Source organism: Emydura macquarii, unplaced genomic scaffold, assembly GCF_026122565.2.
Source record: "Emydura macquarii macquarii isolate MOO-44397 ecotype Brisbane River unplaced genomic scaffold, CSIRO-AGI_Emac_v2 contig_2171, whole genome shotgun sequence".
Classification (NCBI taxonomy): domain Eukaryota; kingdom Metazoa; phylum Chordata; order Testudines; family Chelidae; genus Emydura; species Emydura macquarii.
The window spans coordinates 1526944-1547819 of NW_027132308.1; the positions used below are offsets into that span (position 1 = coordinate 1526944).

Sequence of the window (20876 nt, forward strand, 5' to 3'; positions counted from 1 at the left end):
TGTTTGAAACTCTCCCCCTTATAGTTCAACAGCTTTATATGCATTCAGCACTTCAACTTTTCTGGGAGTATCTTTATATTGTATACATTTATTATAGCTCTGTAAAACTTAAAAATAAATGGAATATCTAAATCAGGCTTTATTTAATTAGTATAATTTAGTAGTACTGATGCAGTTTCATTTTAGAGTTCAATTTCTGAGGTTCTGTGGGCCTTCAGCTCTGACTGAATTCACTGATGCTCCATCTTGCAGGATAGGATCTAAATTTTGATACACTGCTCAAGGAAACCACGATATTCACTCAGAACAGGTCTTATAATTAGATCTTTTATTGATGCAAAGACCTTCTGCGGTTCTCTGTGCACGGTGAATTTCACCTATAGAGCTGACCTCTACACTGGCATATTTTGCATTGACAAGTTGGTGTGAATACTATAGTTTTTCATTTGTCCCAGAAACACTAAACACACTGGTATCATGTAGCATGCAGATCCAGTGAAGGTTCTGGCCTGGTCTACACTAAAACATGTTCGCTGTTATAGCTATACTGGCAAACCCCCATCATATATATGCATCTGATACCAGCATAAGTGTTCTTTTTTGAAGTTCCTATTGAAGTTCCTTCTATAGAAGTTCCCCAAATGAAATAAGCCAGTATAACTGTATCTACACTAGGGCTTTTGGCAGTGCAGAAATGTCATCCAAAAAATCACAACCTTAAGAGATATTACAAAAATTTCTAGTGTAGGCCTATTAACCACAATGGTTAATGTATGTAAGCCTATTAACCACAATGGAGTTGACTCAATTAAACCAGGGCTAAATCTGGCCACATAAAGGATCATTAACAAGATATACAATGAATAAAACATAAACCAGCAAATGTTTTTAACAAGAAAATGAACTTTAATTAATTTGTTTCATTTGTTGCCCAAACTGCAAACTTTTAGAACCAGATTTCAAATCTACCAAAATTCAGGAGTGTTGGGGTGTCAGATGTTAGTTCATCCCTTTGCATAGGGTTGGAGATGAAATACTGGTATGTATCTCAATTCAGATTCCAACTCTCTACCCATTAAAGTTTGGGTTTTTTCCAATCCAGAATTTTGGTTCAGGTCCATTTCTACTTACAAACTTTAAAAAAGTAACTTTTGTCATTACAGGAACATTAGAAAACAAGAAAAGTTTTAAAATCTTCGGACTTCATCACCCTCTGAAAATAAGTTCTATAGATGACTAAAATGTAAGGCTATAGAAGATGATTGACTGGGAGGTTAGCACTCAGCAACTGAAATATTGTAATATTGTTGGTAAGTGGTGAAGAGAAATAGCCTTTCATAAATGAACACCTGCTGGCTTTGTGTCAGTAAGCAAATATAATAATAGCACACTCTGTCAACGTGTTGGAAGCTGAAGGGACCTGCTTATAATTAATATTTTTAGCACAGAAAAAATTGCATGGAGGAGCTTAACAAGAGGCCAGAACAAAACTAGATACAACCAGGCAACCTGGTCTGTGAAATGCAATCTCTGAATTAGGTAGTTAAACATGAAAGCTGCTTGGTCTTTATGTCCTCAGTGGTTGATTTCTTAAAGAATGTGTTTCGTCCCCAAGCCCTAAAGATGAGAGAAAACTGGTCTGGAAAGTGGGAACAGTTGCACTGGTTCAGTGGAGATGTATCTGGACATGCAAGCTGATGCAGACACAGGGGCTTGAAAGCAAGTCTGGGGGACAGCAGAGAAGAGTTGTTGTTATGTGAACAGCAAGTGAGACTGCAGAGAGGTCAGGGAAGGAGATTGCCTTCAGGAGATTTAAATATTCATCTTTCCTTATTTTTCTTGCTAGCTAAATTGAAAATATTGGATTTAGTTTATCTTATGAGAAGTATAAATCCAGAGATGTTAAACGACCTGTTTCTTCTACTTTAATTCCTTTTTCACTGTGTTTTTAATAAATTCTTTGTTTTTATTAAGATTACTGTTTGGGTAATTTCATAAAGATGCCCCCAAAGAGAAAAAAAAAATCCCTTTAAACCACAAAGGTAAAGTGTTGAAGGATAAAGAGTTTCTGGAATCCTACTCTTCTCTCAATCAATTGGTAAGGATAGAGGTGTCCTCATCCAGTGAGTTGTGTGTGACCATCAGGCTGTGGTGGGAGAACACAAAGGGAGAAGCCAGAAGACCAACCAGGAAACTAGTATTGGAGGGAGTGTGGATCACAATCAATAACATGTCCATGTCTTGTTGACACAACATCTTTACATGGCAGAATATAACAACTTTATAGATGTTATGGGTTTTTGGTCTGGAAATACTTCAGAAAAATCTTTTTCTCATAATATTTTGGATCTTCCATTTCTAGTTGGAACCCAGAAGGATATGAAAAATTAGGACAGAAGTTAATTGAACTTTTTTACCCTCAAAAAAAGTTTGGTTCAAGAGTTTATTTTACCTTTTGAGGGCAAGTACTAAATGTATATGAACCCAGTTCAGTGTTCCTAATTATCTGTGCAACAATCCGTTATTTAAAAGTACTTACATTCCTGTAATTGGACAAGTCAACCACAACCGTTTATTGGTTCAGTACAAAAGAGAAGGGAACTGGTTTGAGTAAAAGAGAAACACACTTACCCATTCCTTCCTGAACATAAACCCAATAATTAAACCAAAAGTTCCAAGTCTAAAAACATTTAATTAGATTTTTTTTTGTATATTTTTATTTTTTTGAGCCTCTGAACTCTTGGAATACTGCAGCTTCTGTAAGTGGAAGTACCAGAAATCTCACAAATGAGAAATTTCCAGACTTTGGAGATCTGGATCCATTGTGCAGTTGAACTTTTAGGTGCTTATCCAAACCAATGTTTTTGCAGCTCATTCATCACTACTTGTCTAGATATTTTATGAGCACTGCTTTGCTGGTAAGCTTTATAGCAGCCCTCAGGACTGATCACAAGCTTATCATCTTACATATAAAATGTGTTGCCTATAAGGGCAGATCCTCAGCAGGTAGAAATTGTCAAAGCTCAACTTACTCAATTACCTCCCTATGACAATTTATACCACCTGTGGATCAGCCCTAGTATCTTGATTCTTTCTCATGTTTAAAGTAAATTCAGACTTCACTTATGATTCAAAATACCTAATTTTAGTAATTGTTTTTAGTGATTAGGGGTTTCTACAGTCAATGTATAGTTTCCCGTGTTTGTAGAAAAGCAGACAATTTGCCAAGGGTCATGGCTAATTATCACTGGATACAAAGCAAACAATATATAATTCTCACGGTATGAAAAGTGGCAGGTACCTGTGCCTGGAAAAGCTACTGGAAACAGTGAGCACTTGACTCTTTTGACTCTGCTCATTAGTTTTTAGTAGCTCTAGAGTTCCCAGGTGTTTTTACTCAGAGCTTTGTGAAAAAATTATTTACAGTAGAGAGACTGCCAAAAATTATGTTCCAAGAATGTTTTTGCATATAGTTTTTTAATCAATTAAGCAATCCATCAATTAATTATGGCATGAAAGACAAAGAAGACTGGACAGCCTAGGAGATATAGAGTCTTTCATTTGAATTTAGCCTTGGCTGATTTGTATCCAAAATTTAGCAACATCTGATGGATTTTAAGTGACTCATCAAAAGTTAATAGCTTGTCTCATTCCAGGTTCCAGTGAAAACATCACCAGTAGTGGTCCTGTTGGCAGACTCAGCCCTTGTGGTGGAGCCTTTGTGTCTGGTTTGAAACATATTGATGGAGTACTTTGGGGACGCTTGCCTTGTCATTGCCTGTGCTGTCTGTCACAGTTCAGGGCAACTGCACCTGTATTTCCCCTGAGTGGTCCAACAAGGCATCCACTCTCAGGCTTCTAGCAGTGAAGCCATTTCCTTTCTGGGTAGAGACCTACATCTCTCTCTCTCTTCTGACCAGGGTATTTCCAGGCTGCACAATTCCCTGACAACTATGTTATTCCCAGCACAGACAGGTTGCCCAAGGTCACATGCTTGGTTTCTTGTCAGAGATGGTTAACAGGTACAATTGCTACAGTTAAAAGGTACCACACAGTGCTTCCTATACAAGTCGGCATTATTCTCAAGGTAAAAAGCATTACAGAAAATATATTAAAAATAATAAAAGAACATTTTATTAATACTTATACACTTGCTAATAAGCTTATCAGAACTAACCCTAACCTGGATTCTGGCAGGAGCAGTCCTTCAGCCTCCCACCCAGTGGGAGTCCTTGTGCTTACAGCTTCATTATAGCTTCAGCTCAGAACAATCCCACATCTTTATGGACCTCAGTAGGTCTAGCCCTTCCAACCCTACCCTAAGGATTGGGGCCCTCTGTGGACTAGGAGTCCAGTTGGTTTGCTGGATCAGGAAGGAGGCACTGAGCCAGTTTAAAAGTAAACTGTTTATTCAAAACTCCTTTATTTGTGTTGGACCCTGGAGAATCAAACTTGAACTTGGATATTTTGCACCTTTTGAACTTCTTTGGAGATGTTACAATCTAAGTATATTTGCCTAATCACTGCTGCTGTTCTCCTGATTACCCTTCCTATGGCAATACATACAAATCCACAATAACACATACATAATTGCATTTTAATACAATGTACCCCAAAGGTATTAATCTTAGTTCAATAAGGTTTCATTTAATTCAATAAAGTTTATCATAATTCCATAAGGTTTGTTGCCAGCATTACAGGATATTGTTAGTCTGTCACACCCTATCTATCCTGTGAATAAATAGAGGGCTCTTGCTTAAAAGCAACATTTTAATAAGAATTATCCTTATTATTTTTTCTTCAATGATTTCCAAAAACATGCAGATATCCAAACCTGACTTATCACAAAGTCCAGCTCCTTGAACACATGTTCTAGCTATGCTATCATAACAGCAGGTCAGTTAATATAATTCCTCTTTATTAATTCAGATGGGATCTACAATTGCTGACTTGCTATGGGGACTTTTCTTTCCCCCTCTTGATGCATTTAAACAGGTAACTATAATAAGCACTAACGTGCATAGAAATTCCTCATCTATCAATGGGAGACTTTTACAAATATTTACTAGTAAGGTAAGAAATAAAATTCTTCCAGTCAATCTCCTCACGCAGGATTGTTCCCTACTCCACTTCTCCAGTCTAGTTTAAAATAACTCAGGTGCTGGGGCTTTTATCGCCTTTTGGAAGATTATTTTACTGTTTGAATAGACCTCAGTGTTAGGAAAGGTGTCCTGATGTTTCTTTACTTACTTTGACCCCACAACTAGTCCTTTGGATCACCCTAAAAATTCCTCTCTTTGGTGTTTATATATGTCCAGTAATTATTCATGATGATCATAGTCTTTTCCCCTTGATTGTTTTTGGCCAAGCGGAGACACATTTAGTTATAAGTAAGGCCCTACTTAATTTGAGATATTGCGGAAATTATGAATCCCACAATATTAGGCATCCATTGCAATTTTGATTTTAATTAGCCTACTTTGCACAGTCCACAATATTGCATACATTTTGAGGTTTTCAACACACACTGTTCTCCCCATTAATACAGTAGAACCCCATTTATCCGAGCTGATAGAAGCTGTGGTTCGGGCTGTCAGCCCTGCTAATGATGCGGCTCCCACTGTCAGCCTCATACATTAATGACTGCAGCAAAATGTCTGGTTATCAAAAAAATTGCAGGCATGACATATACTTGAGGGTTTATATTGTTCCAGCAAATTTTTCTTAAACAAATAGGTCTTCTGTGGCTTTTCCAAACTACTGCAATTAATAAAGGTCCATTATTACTTTTCCATGATTTTCCATGTCTTGTCCGCAACTCAGCTGCAAATATTTGACAATCATCCTGCAGTTTGAGAAGGGCCTTAGTGATAAGATTTTCTCATAAGTCACTGTCTCTAGCTCATTTTTTGGTTGATTGTCTTTGAATTTCTCCCAATTTGTAAATTTCTTTCAGGAATTCAGGTGCCTAGAAGTGAGAGTCGTAATCTAAGTGTGGTTTCAGTGTGACCAAATATAGAAAGGCAATATCACTTCCCTGGTCTATGATGGGATGCCTCTGCAGTCTAGCGTCACAAGAGGTCATAACTGGAAGACCTTTCTCATGTGTTATTCAGTTCTTACTCAAACAAAACTTCTATTGATTTTAATAGGCATCACATCTTAAGATCATCATCAGGCACACTCTCTTCAGGATTGGACTCCTTGGCCAAAATAATCTAATTCCTTTTGAGCCAAAGCCTGCAATCTTTTCTTGAGTAATAATAATAATAATTAATACTTTCCACCTATGTAATATTTTCTTTCTGATGGCCTCCGAGTGCTTTACAAACATCAATCGATTTGTCTCCACAACCCCTGTGTTAGGCAGACAAATGTTTTAACCTACATTCTCACTAGTTTTGTGAATGTCACTAGCATCTAAATTTGGATTTAGGCACCTAAAGAGGAAGTTAGGTGCCTAAATCCCTTTGTGACTAGTCCTCAGTGACTTGCTCCAGGTCACACAAGAAAGCTGTAGTAGAACCTGAACTAGAACCCTGTTCTTATGACTCCCAATCTTGTGTGACTTCAGGATCAGGCCCAATGTGTTACTTGTCTGGCCTCACTGGTGTTTAAAAAATCTGCGAATTTAATTAACGTGGTGTTATCACTTCTCTACTCATCATCAGTGATGTTGTTGAATGAAACTGGGTTTAATGCTATTGCATGGAGCAAACCACAAGACAATCCCCCTAACCTGATATGACATTTTTAATCATCACACTTTGATAATGGCTCTTCAGCCACTTTTCAGTTGGTGTTTCAATTCTATAATGGAAGTTAATTTGATTGAATTTAATTTTTCAAGTAAGATTTGGTGAGCCATTGTATCAAATGCTTTACTAAAGTCCAGATATTACATCTATTGTGTTACCTTTGTCTACTAATGTTGTAATTCTGCCAAGTAAACGATCAACTTTCTATAGCATGTTTACCTTTTTTAATTTGATCAAGTGACCTGCACTAATATAACATTATGATTGCCTTGTTAAGAATCCCAAAAGTCAGCTAATGCAAACGTTGAGGTTCAAGTTGCAACTTTAACTCATCCATATATGTTGTATATATTATGGTATACACCTGATAACATAAAGAGTATGATACTATAAGCTAAAAATTTAACAAGAAGAATAGGAACATACAAATATTACTCATGGTTCCATTAGCCTCTAAATAACTACAGACCTCCAATATTTGTTGTGGTATTTTATTGAAATTTGGCAGATTTGCTTGATAGTTATTGCAAGGACCACTGTTTTTTCCTGCTAAAGATCTGTGACACGAGAGTAGATACCTTTTTTCTCCATCGGGGTAGCAAATAACTAAAGCTTGTTCTTTGGCTTATAGACTGAGACTTTAAGGGCAGAAGGGACCTTTATGATCATGTAGTCTGACCTCCTGCATGTTGCAGGCCACAAAACCTCACCCATCCAATTCTGTAGTAGACCCCTAATCTCTGACTGAGTTGCTGAAGTCCTCAAATTTTGTGCTCCAAGGAACACAGTCATGTGTCCTCTTTGAACACTTTCAAGAAGGTTCAGTTTTATCTTCATAATAGTAGGAAAACCACCTGCTCAATCCCCACTTTCTTCTTTTATCCACTCCTTAGTGGTTCCTCAGGCTTTTGTTTCCCTGTTGCGTAGTGAGCTCTACCTAACGCTATTTTCCATCATGGAAGACGTCTGAGGCACCTCTGCTGTATATCCATGACCATATATTTCAATGTATAACTTGGTCTGGGGTATATACATCCTGTCACAGTTACCTGTTGTGAAGAAGGTTCCATGTGACTACATTCCCTGTATGAACTATTAGACTGAGGCTTAGCCTACTGAACCACTGTCACATAGTAATGACCTATCACCACTACTGACTAGGATGATTTAAACCAAGATAGGAAAGGTTCTGTATACTACTACAAATCCTTAGAATAAGATATTCCCTCAAGAAATGTACAGGGAAATTTAGAGGGAAAAGGGAAATTTAGAGGCAAATGCTTTCTGAGTTTCTCAGGTTAGATCCCAGAGTGTTCTGAAGATGGTTCACCTAGGTAGCTTTCCACCACTTTTCTGCCCCCTCAGTTCTGGAATCTGCAAGGGGTTGAACAAGACTCCAGACAAGTTAAAGCAGTCTCAGGGATGCTTCCAACTGGACAATCTGTTGGTCAGTTTCACTAGAACACATTGTGTCCTCTCATCTTCTCCTCCACCTGAAGCACACTATATGCTAGGTTTTGGTGGGGCAAGAAGTGCTCATAGAGAGCAGGCTAAGGGAAATCTCAGGGAGTTGCCCTAAAGCTACTTTTAAGCAACAGTGCAGAGCGAACTTAAAAGGGCCCAAGGATCTAGCCCATCCTGTCTCACTGAAGTATTGTAACAGTGACTATGTTACATATCTCATGCAAAGTAGGCTCAGTGTAAAGACAGGGAACCTGATCATCCTCTCACATCAATTTTTCATCCATGTAACTCTCCTGACTTCTGGTTTACACTGTGAGAGAATCAGCAAGAATTTCTCTTGCTCAAAATATAATGGCTTTTATAAGACCATTAATATTATTTGCATGATCTTTTTAGGGCATGAATTTAAGGTAATATTATACTTTTCTACATAACTTTTCCCTGGATTCTTGAATAATTTATTTTGGGTTGATGATAATTTACTACTACCTTTTATACTGCCACCAAATTCTGTAAAAATAATCTGGGCAGTGAGAATGTAAAACTTCATAGTGTACTAAAAATATTACAATACCCAAGAGACTATATGTCACTTTACTATATTAATAATTGCAAACATTGCCACGTAGACTTGAGGTTGACATGATTGTCTAAGAAAGTTTTATGCAATATGGTAATGCAACTTAGATTTGTCATCTTATAACTTTTGCATGACTATGCTTTGCATAATTGAAAAAAAGATATCTAGCAGTTAGAGTACAAGAATTTAGGAACTTTGGGTTCTGTTCCCAGCTCTGTAACTTGCTCCCTGTGTGTTCTTGGACAAATCACTTAATTGTTCAGTGCCTCAGTTTTTCCATCTGTAAAATGGAGATAAGGACATTTATCTAAAGCCCATTGAGATAATTTGCACTTTTAAAATACCTTGGCTGAAATGTGCTTGAGAAGTGAAAATTGTTATGACAAAATAGTCTATTTCAACTAAGCAATGCTCAGAATGCATATTTTTACATGTGCAGTTAAATGGCACATATGGTATGTGGTTTTTTTTTTACTATTATTATTTGTTCAGTTCAGTTTCTATGTATTTATTTCTGCTACAGTTAAATTGGGTTTCTGTAGGAGTGGGACTGCACTCAGTACATCAAATGGAAGATCTCTTTTGAGATTTCTGATGGAAATATGAAAAGTTCCAGGGATATTCTGGTTAAATTTGACCCTTGAAGAAAAAAACAAAACAAAACAATGCATGTATTGTAGAGTACAGAAGTTTCTTAACAAGGAAAAGAACCTTTTCAGCTGGATGAGGATCTGTTTAGGATCCCACTAGCCCACTACAGGTATGCTTCATTTATACTGGCCCACTTCAGTAACAAGAAATGTAAGGCTTTGCTGAGACACAGCAAATTCAAAGAATACAACTAGAGTTGGTTGAAAAATTTTCATCAAAACTCTTTGTAAAACTGGGTTTTCTACTAAACAGTTTTTTTTTTTTTTTTTGCATAAGTGTTTGCTTTCTTTGGAAAATAGTGATTTTTCATAGAAAATCTGAACTCCACAAGGTTTTGGTTAAAAACCTAAATTTTTGACGAAAGTCCAAAATATTTCAATTTGAACCTAATGCTTGAGTGTCTCATGGGAATTATAGTTCATTTGCCTCATGACCCCATTCTCCTTTATGGGCTAGGCTGCCAAGCTGGACATAGGCCTGGTCTATACTGTGTGGCTCTGTGGATGCAAGGTATGTAAGTAATGTAACTGACAGTGACATACTTGCATCAAGTAGCCATGCTATCTTCACTACAGTATGTCGGCAGGAGACGCTCTTCAGTTGACATAGCTTATGCTTTTCATTCCAGTGGAGGACCGGAGTCAATAGGAGAAGTGCTCAGCAATCAATTGAGCAGGTCTTCAGCAGACCCTCTCAACTGATGCTGCTGCTTCGATGGCTGTGGCACCAATGGAACCACCCAGTGTAGACTTGCCCTTAATCTCTCATGATGCACTGAAGCTGTGAGACTCCCATGATGAACTATCTTCCCTCACTAAGAGGTCAGACCATAGTGTATCATTCAAGATGAAATTTGACCAAGGAGTCCAGCCTACACTAATAATTATATCTAGCTCTTATGTGGCACTTTTTCATCAGAAGATCTCAAAGCACTTTACACATGAGACCAGTATCATTATCCCTATTTTATAGAGAGGAGAATGGGAGCATGAAGCACTCATGAAGCACTACTTCTCCCAAAATATTTCTGTTTTAGACCAAAATACTTCAGTTTTCAATTTTTTTGGGCAAAAAGTCAAAACTTTCTGCAGTAAAAAAAAAAAAAAGAACAAAAATAAACCATTTTTGAGCAGCTTGCAAGGCCCATCAGGTCTCAGATCCACACTGGCAGATATAACAAGTGTGTGCTCCACTAGCCATGACCCACTGTGAACACAGACCATGGGAAGTCCCCCCTCAAAGGTCTGACAGGCAGCAACCTCATGACTCTGATTGGCTCCCCGTCCTATAGAACTTCAAGGGATGTTCTAGGAAGTGTTTTAGGCAACAGAACAGATCTCCAGCTGCTATAACCATTCCTGCTCCCTTTTCTTGAACCTGGCTTTGACCGCGCCTTGATTTAGATCTCACCTCCTGACCTGGACCTGAAACCTGACTCTGATAGTTGGTACTGATTGCAGTCTGGAGCTTGACAACGAACTTCTCTGCTCCTCTCAGTCTTACGTATGACCCTGCGTATGACTCTTGGTCCCAACTGCCCTTGTCAGGATTCTGACACAGATATAGTTACAATCCTGAGTGAATATGCAGAATAATTACTGTCTACTCATGGTGCCATGTGAATTCCTTTAGTTTTAATCATGATAGAAAAGGTTTTGAGAGTCTCTCCGGGGCAGGTGAAACTAAGGGATTGGACAGAAACTTTTTTGAGTCAAGGACTGTCTTCTTTGTCATTTGTCTATACAAATGCTTAACACAATGGGATCCTGACCCTTGATTATAGTTCCTAAGAGCATATAATAAGACATAGAGGAGGTCCTGTGAACCTAAAAATGGTCAAATGTGTGTGTGTGGAGGGAAGCTTATGCTGAGGGTTTTTTTGTTTTGTTTTGTTTCGATTTCAATTACCACTAAAGCCATACCTTAGAATGGAGGAAAGTTGGGACTATATATGGATTCCAACAGAAACTCAAGGCAGGGTTAGACAGTCTGACCTTCTGGAAATGTGATATAACATTAGTATTTATCATTTTATATAATGTCTTTTTCACTACAAAAATGCCAGTGATGTATATGCACATATATTTGCACAGTCTGGTATGTCACTGTCAAGAAACATGGCTTCAATGGAAAAGGGGAGGAAGGCATTGAATTGAGGCATTGAATCATGGATGATGGCACAACTATGCTATGGCAGACAATTTCCAAGTGAAACGTCTCTCAGGCTAGCCAGATTTTAACTATTTAACAGGACTTTTATTTTTATATATTAAGAGTTAAAACCAACCCTTACAGCAAAAGTCTGGCACAACAGAGGTCAACACATGGCTAGAGTACATGCTGCTATTAGGGTACATGTTATATTTATGACTAGTGTGTGTTCCCAATGGCATGATATGTGTATACCAGGTTAAGGAACAGCCACACACTGGTAAACCATAATTCCAGAGTCACAGATAGCAGCACCATGGGTCCATCAGCACAGTTTTAGATAGATGTATATCTTTCAGCACACTCCTGAGTGTAATGACAAGATGCCAGCTTAGCTATTCCTCACATCGTATGTACTGATATTGTGGTCCCTAAGCTCTTGCCCAGCTCATATAACTGAGTCCTAAATTAACTCTTAAACAAATGTCCATACTTGCACCACCCATGACAGTGATCATATTGTGTGTGCAAAAGCACATGTAATTGTGTACAAGGAAGATTATTATACTGTGGTTCAGGAAAAACATCAGCCAATGTACGTACTCAGGTTTCAGATTGCTGATTGCGTTTCCTTGCAATGGTGTTGTAGCCACCGGGGCACCTGTATTTACAACCAGCCGAGCAAAAGCAGAGAGAGAGAGAGAGAAAGAGGGAGGGAGCGAGATATGTTTGCTAAATATAGCAAAAGATGACTTAGGAAGAGTGAGAATAAAAGCCATTTTTTCTGATGCCTGGAGCATTCTTAGATATTCAGAACAATTAAATCACACAGAGAAACTCTTCTTTTTATCCCATGCTAGGGCCAGAGCGGGAAAGGCACCTGCATGCAGTGGTGGATATAAAACACCTCTGTGGTGCACTTCATGGTGACACTGTGAAGCAAATGTAAAGAATGTCTTGGCCAATTAAAGGCAAAACACATTCAGCAGGGCGCCCCTCAGTCAAGTTTAAGTGCAAAGCTACGCAGTGAGGCTCACTTCAGCCGAGGTCCAAAAAGGAAAAGGCATCTCCCCAGATTCCCCTCTCATCTCTAACCCTATTTCCGAAAATAAACCTATCCTCCCTGACTCCCGCTGTCAAACTTGGCTCCTGGCTCCCTACTGTGCTTCATTCTGATAGTGGCTGGGGTGAGTTAATTCATTCCCCTCAGCTGGCTCTGAAAATCCTTGCACTTGAGGAAGGCACCTCTGCTCCTTCCTCTAGCCAAGGGGAGGGGAAAGGATTTAACTCTTTCCTTGCCAACGTCCAAACAAAGCACCAATCACAATACCTTACTTTTAGTTCCAGCATGTTTGCTTGTTTGGTCAAGTAGTGACATGTACTCTACAGAGTTGTGCTATTAGCATTGGTAGCATAGTAATATTAAAACACAATCTTAGTAGTCATTTCCTTTAGCAATTGTTAATTTGAGAGGAATCTGGCATACATTTATTTATGATTATTACCTAGAGTAGTGGTAGCAATGGTTTGGTTTGACATGTATGATTTTCATTTTCTTCAACCAGCCTATTTTTAATAGGTCAACTACTGCTCTGATATTAAAAACAACAAACAACAAAAAACCCGAACAACTTTACTCTTCCTTTTTATGAGTAGCATTTGCCTGGCTGGCTTTCACTGTTTAAAAGGAGACATTTTTATTAAAAATGATTAAAGTGATATTAAAACTTTAACACCTCATTAGTAGAAAAACAAGGTTTGCCACTATGATATAAGAATTCTTCAGACATTATAGACATCTCAGAGAAGATAGGATACTTTTACTTAATATTCTAAATGAATTCCATCATAGAAAACATCATCCTTTCCTGTAGCACAGCCTCTCAATTCTGTCTCCTAGCCAGTCATTAATATGGCTTTATTATCTGACGTGCCACAATTTCCTCCCTGATTTGGGAATAAGAAATCCGTCAAATTCTGTTAAAAACTGGGCACTTTTGAGTGCTCTTAAATACTTGCAAACTGAGTTAAAAAAAGAGTGACTGATCCTGCAAGGTACTGAAACCCCTAAACTCCCATTTAATTCAATATCTAGTCCCTCAAATGGGCCCAGAGACTACAAAAAAACTTTAGCTTTGGGCAGAATTTCTGAATTAACCCTTTCTTTAACCTGTCCACAATGATACTTGAAATGCTGAAATGAAATTGCTGATATTTTGTTCAGAAGATTCATTTGACACATTCAGAAAGCAAACAGAGTGTGTCTAAGACATGGAACTCTCTTTTCAAAAGTTAGAAAAGAATGAGGAGGGAGAATGCAGCATATACACTGCAAGGGGAGACCTCACAATTACATGCATAAAGAAGAAGTAGATGGAATGAAAATCATCCTCTTGTTAAACTGAAGAGATTCTGAATTGTATTTTATCTCATATTTATGGCTAAGAAATTACTACTACACTTTTCTTTTAGTGTTTGTAGAGAAACAAAATAATGAAAATAAAATAAACAAGAAAACAATTTTGATAGCACAAGACTATACGTTCTTCAAATCATATTTTTATTTCATCTAACTTAAAATTGATGGACAGTGTTTGCTAGTAACTCCAATCAGCCTTTTCTTGGAACTTTATTACCATGGGCTTGCAACCTGCGTCCATGATTTCTTTATAATGGAACTCATTATATTACTGAAATGATGATTCCTCTAATATAAGACTTGCAAGAAATGGTCTTCAATATTAGCATATTTTATCTTTTACTCATTCTGAATGATATCTAAACTCCAGCGCAGCTCATTATTACATGATTCCCAAAATACCATCAAATTAGCTAAGTATGTTCCATGCCGTTACATGGAACAATACAACAGGTATCAGAATGTCTAGAGATCCATTAAATCTTAAGAGGAGTTGGCAGTTTGTAGTGTGTGTTAGCATTTAATTTGGATATAAATTGGAGTTAATTATATGCAAGTGGTTTGTGACTCAACCATTCCTATCTATATTTAAATCTAATTCTTGGGCTTTGTTTTATTCCAATCAAATTAGCCATATAAAGAAGAGTTACTCTATAGCTTTACAGAAAATGACCAGGTTAGTGCAATTTGGCATTGAAATGTGACTGATTTGCTTTCTGAAGACTATCACACATTAGGAATTTGTCACAAATCAAAAAATGGCACTAAAACTAAAAATGTGGCACAAAATATCAATATATAATCTTTAAAGCTTCTGCCTAGACTAAAAAAAATTAATCGAATCAAGCAGATTAGATTGTTTCACTAATGAGGTTCAAAAGAAATTTGTAAACCAAAAACCTCCGTGGAGTGAAGTGAGAGTTGGCAAGGTTTTGGCCTTTCTTTTCTATAATGAGCTGTCTTTAGAGCAGGATTTGAGGAAGTAAGTTAGAAAGTGCAGATGCAAAGGCAGATGAGAGAGCACATGGTAACATTACCAATCATTTAAACTTTGCAAAGGGCCAAATTCTGATATCCTTCCTAACAGTGAGTAACATTATACATTATGAGTAGTTTCATTGCAGAAAAGGGTTTTAGAATCTGACTTGAAATTACTCGCTATGTTTTATTTAAAAAAAAAGGAAAATAGCTCATTGTACATTCAAGGCCGGATTCTGCCATACTTATTCACAATGAGTACTGTTTACTCTGCAAATACACTTTGATTAGAACCTTACTGTGTGAGCATGCCCATCAATGAGACTAAGTGTTGCAAAATTGGACCCTACATTTGTAAGCTACTAAATTTAAATAAAGATAATGAAAAATAAATCTTATAAATGATTGTGACTCTTATTTAGTTACATTGATTTATAGTGCTTGTAAGAAGCAACTTGTTCACTTCTATGAACACTTCTCCTTTGGGTGCTTATTTACAGCAGCAATGACTTGGAGCTGCTGTGTCGACTGAAAGATAAAGATGCTGTGCTGTTCTCTTCATGGTCTAACACTGTAGCACTAGGCATTTATTCCTGAAATATCTTTGGTGGTTTTTCTTCCTTATTAAAACTTTCAAATAGTGACTGACCATGCTGTATTAAATGTTGTAGACAGATATTATTTGGATACCAAACTACTGCAATAGAACAAAGCTGCAGATCTTGGCTTTCTACTGGATTAGTTACCCTAAAAAGTACTTAAAATAGCACACTTCTGGTATATCTTTGGGAAAACCTTTATACTGCAATTTTTGGTTGGTTGTTTTGCTGAGCTTTGTATATTGTGTACTACAAGATACAAGCGAAGTATGCAGAACAGCTTCAAGAAGACTGTCAATTTTTTTTTTTTTTCATTCTAATGTCCTGGTAACTAATCCAGCATTCCAAGTTCCATATCTTCAGGCATTCAGTGGGCATCTATTCTTGATTCAGCAAACACTTATCCATGCATATTACTGGCACGTACATGCATGGGAGAGATAACATCAGAAACTTTAATGAAAAAACATTAATTCCTTCAATTCTAGATAAAGACTGTTTATTTAAAAATGTTTGCTGTATATCTAATTTCTCCTATGCATACATTGTACATACTACCTGTGAATATATCTATATACATGTGGTACATATGTACATAATTATAGATACTTTATGTATATAATATATTAATTTGACACAGATATAGTTTCATGAACCAATATGTGCACAAACCTGAACAATAACTTACCTAAAGAAGAATTTCTTATTTTTTCTTTTCACGTGAGTTTGTCTACTGTGTGGGAAAGAAACATCCACTATTCACATTTCTTCACTTGGCTCAGGTAAACTACAGAGAGTTTTCAGTTCATACCAGCAGTGTGAACAGTATCCTAGGAAGACGCCTCTTTGCTCCAGCCCCTAGTAACTGAACTCTTCCAGTAGAGTCACATTTTATTTATATACATACTGTCCTTTTCAAAACAAGCAGCCAGCTGGAATGATTCAAACCTCTGTTCAGCACACCGTTAAAATTCAGCTTCCTTCTTGGACATGGGAATTACACCAGGGAGCAGTCAGAGAACAGCAAAAAGGCAATGAGAACTATTTAATCACCTGAATACCAGCTGCTCCTGCTACTACTACTGCTGCTGCCTCTGCTGCTGCTGCTGCTGCTGTGCCTCTTGTTTATCTGTAGTCGGTCTCTCTTTCCCTTTCTCTCATATCTACAGAACTATAAAGGCGGCTTTACACGATTATGATTGGCAGAAACAACAATTCCTTCAGCTAATCAACCACAAGACTTTCAAGGACTAGAAGCTGTTGTGATGTCATTCAGAGAGTGGGATGTTACAGATGAATACATTCCAATGGAAGCTAATTCAGAGATCAGCTGCATTCGTCTCACACCACAATGATTGATTAGATGCTCCTGGAGGATTTGCATAATCTGTCATTGTACAGTTGGACCACCTCTTTTACAACCAGCTGTATTAAATGTGGGGGTAAAATACCCATTTGCAGCTTCTGACACCTGCACCTGATGGTGTAACTAAAATCATGGGAAAGTGAAAAGTTTAAAGTTATTTTCCTGGCTGGAGTATGTTTCAATCAGATGAAAAAACTGAATGTGAAAAGTATGGCAGGAGAGTCACACTTGTGTAAAACTGCTGGCTCCCTCCCTCCACAATGCAGAATTCAGAATAAAGGTAGGACTCCATGAGAAGAGAAAAAGCTGCTTTTTTAACAAAACAGAAGGGTGTAGCCAAAGACAAGCATCAGACACTGATCAGTTTAATTACAAATGTGGATGTGTTCAACCAGCTGTACTTTACCATCTCACTTCATCTGAGAGGCATACAATATTCTTCCATCCATCTATGACAAATATTGTCCACCTAGCTATTGCATATTGATCAGAACCCTCTGTCGCATACAGTTAAATATTAACCCTGATCACACAACCATAGCCAAGAATCATGATTTTTTATGCAATTTTCTTATATTGCATTACTGGAAAACTTAGGATCTCTGATGTAATATCTAGTTTCCAGTGTTAGCTGGTTTGACTGAGGCACATATATAGCTTTTCATTCCAAAATGCTTCATGCATGATACCCTTAAGCACTGAAATTTAGTCACTTCTACACAACCCAGGCAGAACACAGCCCACAGTAAGGGAAGGGTAAGTTTTAGCAACGGGATTTGTGCAAACCCATATTTGTCTGACAAATGAAATGGGATCTCTGATGTTTATGCAGTGCAGGCACATCCCCAATATACAAGGTCCCATCTGAAAAATCCACACAGTGAAATGCATTGAGAACTCAGTCTATCTGTAATGCCTTGGAAGGATGAAGGGCTAAATTGAGTCTGCCACCATTTGAATCTAATGTTCCAGGGATAGTAGGTGTTTTCAACCTGTTGCTTGGAATCTTAATTTAATTCCTCCAGCTGAATCAGAGATTGAGTTGGAATTAAAACCCAAGGCACTTCTGGCTCATTTGCTGTAACTCCTCAATTGCACAGAATCTGTGAGAATCTTAATGCTCATAACATGTCATGTCCTCCACAGCTTCCTAGAGACTAAGGCTGTGATTTGTCAAAGAACCCTAAAGGATTTAGATGCCCAACTCACATTGAAATTCAGTGGAAGTCGGCTGCCTAATTTACTTAAACCCCTTTGAAAATCACTATGTAAATCAAAACTTCCAAAACATTTTACAAATTCAAGGTAAAATGTCCTTTCCAAACTTGATAAGAGAGAACACCTGCCTAAAGTAGATAACCCGATACAGTCTAGAATAATTACCCCAGGAGCTTCATGAAAAGACCAATCTCAGTCATCATCCTCCATATGCTCCTATTAACACACTTCACTCCTGACTCCATGCATGGTGAAATAATACTGGAGAAAACTACATACCTTTGGACTGGGCTACTTAACTTCGCCACTGTGGAGAAGGGCAAGTATTGTACGTCTGGCAGAACGCTCCTCTGCTGCTGCCAGATGTACTAGGCACACCATCCTATTCCTTTGTATTTAATGGCACATCAATAGAATACAATAGCACAGATGCTCCCAGCAGCTAAGTGGTTAAGCATGTCCTCAAAAATTTATTTTCATTTAGATGATAAAGTCAATACACTCAGACATTCCCAGTGCTTTATTCCTTAGCCTAATGGCATGTCATAGTGGAAGAATCCAACACGAAGCAGCATGGCTATTCATTCGTGCACCACCTCAAACTCTCCTTCCCTATCCAATGCCTTAACAACCATCTTGAGTGGAATAGACATCTTACTGTAGCTTCTAGATGGAGTCCACCCACTAACCAAAATATCCACAAATCAATACTCATTTCAGCTCTCTCCTGTTGTTTAGGATAATGTTCCAACCCAGGTCTGTTCATGCAGCTGTCTGGAATTTCAGAGATTTCAGTGAATGCTGCAAGATTAATGTTAGTGTGTTAGGCCCATTTGCACTGCCCAGTTGGCTGGCCCTACCTTAGTGGAATTATATCAAATAATTGTAAACTGGTCTGCCATATCTGCTTTTAATGCTTGAAACATAGGCAAGACTTCTCTGTCTATGTGAAACAAAAAGAGCTTACCCACCTTTGTGTAAGGGATAAACAAACTCCATATATTCATTTCCTACTCATACCTATTTTGGAACAGTGGGGATAAGCAGACTCTTTTTATTTACATTCTAACCCAACCATGATTCCGTTTGAAAGGTCCCTTCAGTTTAGAACATTGTTGACTTCCTGTTCTATTTCAGAGACACTCTCTGTAAAACAAGGAAGAGAAGAGAGTCCAATGAGGAAAATAATTCAGTGAAAAAACAGGGTGAAAAAGCTCAAAAGCAGCAAAGAAGGAGAAACGGAGGAAATTTCTAATTCTAATGATAAAAGAGCCACAGCATTCACATATACCACATGACTGATATTCTCCTATCCCTTACATATAGTATGGACTTCTTGTTATCTAGTGAAATATTTTTTACATTGAATTATCTTTGGAAATAAAATATTAGTTAACACCACCATTAAGTTTGTCCATGTATTTGTAGTTAATCCCTGGTGAACCTTTCTGCCATCTACGTTGGCTGGAAATTATAGATAAAATCATGAGAACACTCTTGATCCCTCTGTCACACTTTTCAGAGAGCTTCTAATTTCCGTGCCAGCCCCTCCCCAACTCTTTAGAGTGTGTAAATCTTTCTTCCACTCTATATCATTTGTTCTTGAAAAACCTTCAGTTTATAAATTCTGGAAACAAGTAAAACAATGTTTGACTCTTCTATAGCTCATTGCCTTCAACCAATCCCACTATTACTCAGCTTAGGTGAGTTGAAATCAACAAGACACCAAGTCCAAGATTTTCAGAAATGCATTCCTAAAGTGAAATTGACAGGAACTGCTGAAGACTCAGCATTTTTTAAAATCATGCCTCTAATTTTGTTATCTAGTTAAAGCCAGGATCTGAGGTCCATACTTATCTACTTCTTCCTAGGTCCTTATATGGCTCCCATCACCTTAGTATCTATGTGCCTCACAATCTCTAATGTATTCATTCTCACCACACCCCAGTGAGGTAAGAAAGTGCTCTTTTCTCCATTTTACAACTGGGAATGGAGTCATAGAGAATAAGTGCCTCACCCCAAATCACAGCTTGTCCGTAGCAGAGCAAGGCATTTTGAACCCTAGTCTTCCAAGGCTCAGGCAAACACCCTAACCGCTGCACTATCTTTCCTCTCTATTTTAAAAAAATCTATCCCAAACCATTACTCATATAAAAGGAATATTTTACCATTGTTATGTATAATTTGTGCTTTCCACGGATTTCCCAATCTGCCTGTTGCAATGCTCTGTTTAAAAAACAATTCTTCTTTTTCTATCCAAAGCAAACTTCACAGATAACAAAAATCTCCTACAGCTCTACAGAGTTCCCCTCCAAAGTAAATCCTAGGAAATATAAATGCTGTTTCAACTAAAAGCACCCTCCCACTCTTTGGCCACAGAAGAATGATTTTAATGAGTTTTAAAACAAGAAACGGCCATCTCTCAAAGGACCTGCTTCTCCTTGAGTTGTGGAGACTTTATGTGTGCTTCCCTACAACAAGCCATCTGAGCTTGAATTAATGAAGTTTATTTAATTGAACATGCACAAAGGAATTAGGGGGCAGTTCCTTAGTTGATATAAATTGTCATAGCCACTTTGACTACAATGGAGCGATGGCAATTTATACCAGCAGAAGATCTGCCCTTAAGTCTCCAACAGGGTCCTCCAGATCCATAATGTTTTGTATTTATATTAAGGTAACATGAAATAAA

The 20876-nt window shown here is 37.7% G+C and overlaps 1 protein-coding gene across 1 annotated transcript in view; it reads right to left on the minus strand.

Moving 5' to 3' along the window:
- LOC137160226 (bifunctional heparan sulfate N-deacetylase/N-sulfotransferase 4) overlaps positions 1–16617 on the minus strand; it is a 159427-nt gene extending 142810 nt beyond the window's left edge. The window contains exon 1 of the mRNA XM_067558683.1: positions 16289–16617. The gene's annotated coding sequence lies outside the window, so the exon portion shown is untranslated. The remainder of the gene's footprint in view (positions 1–16288) is intronic.
- Positions 16618–20876: the final 4259 nt, after the last annotated feature.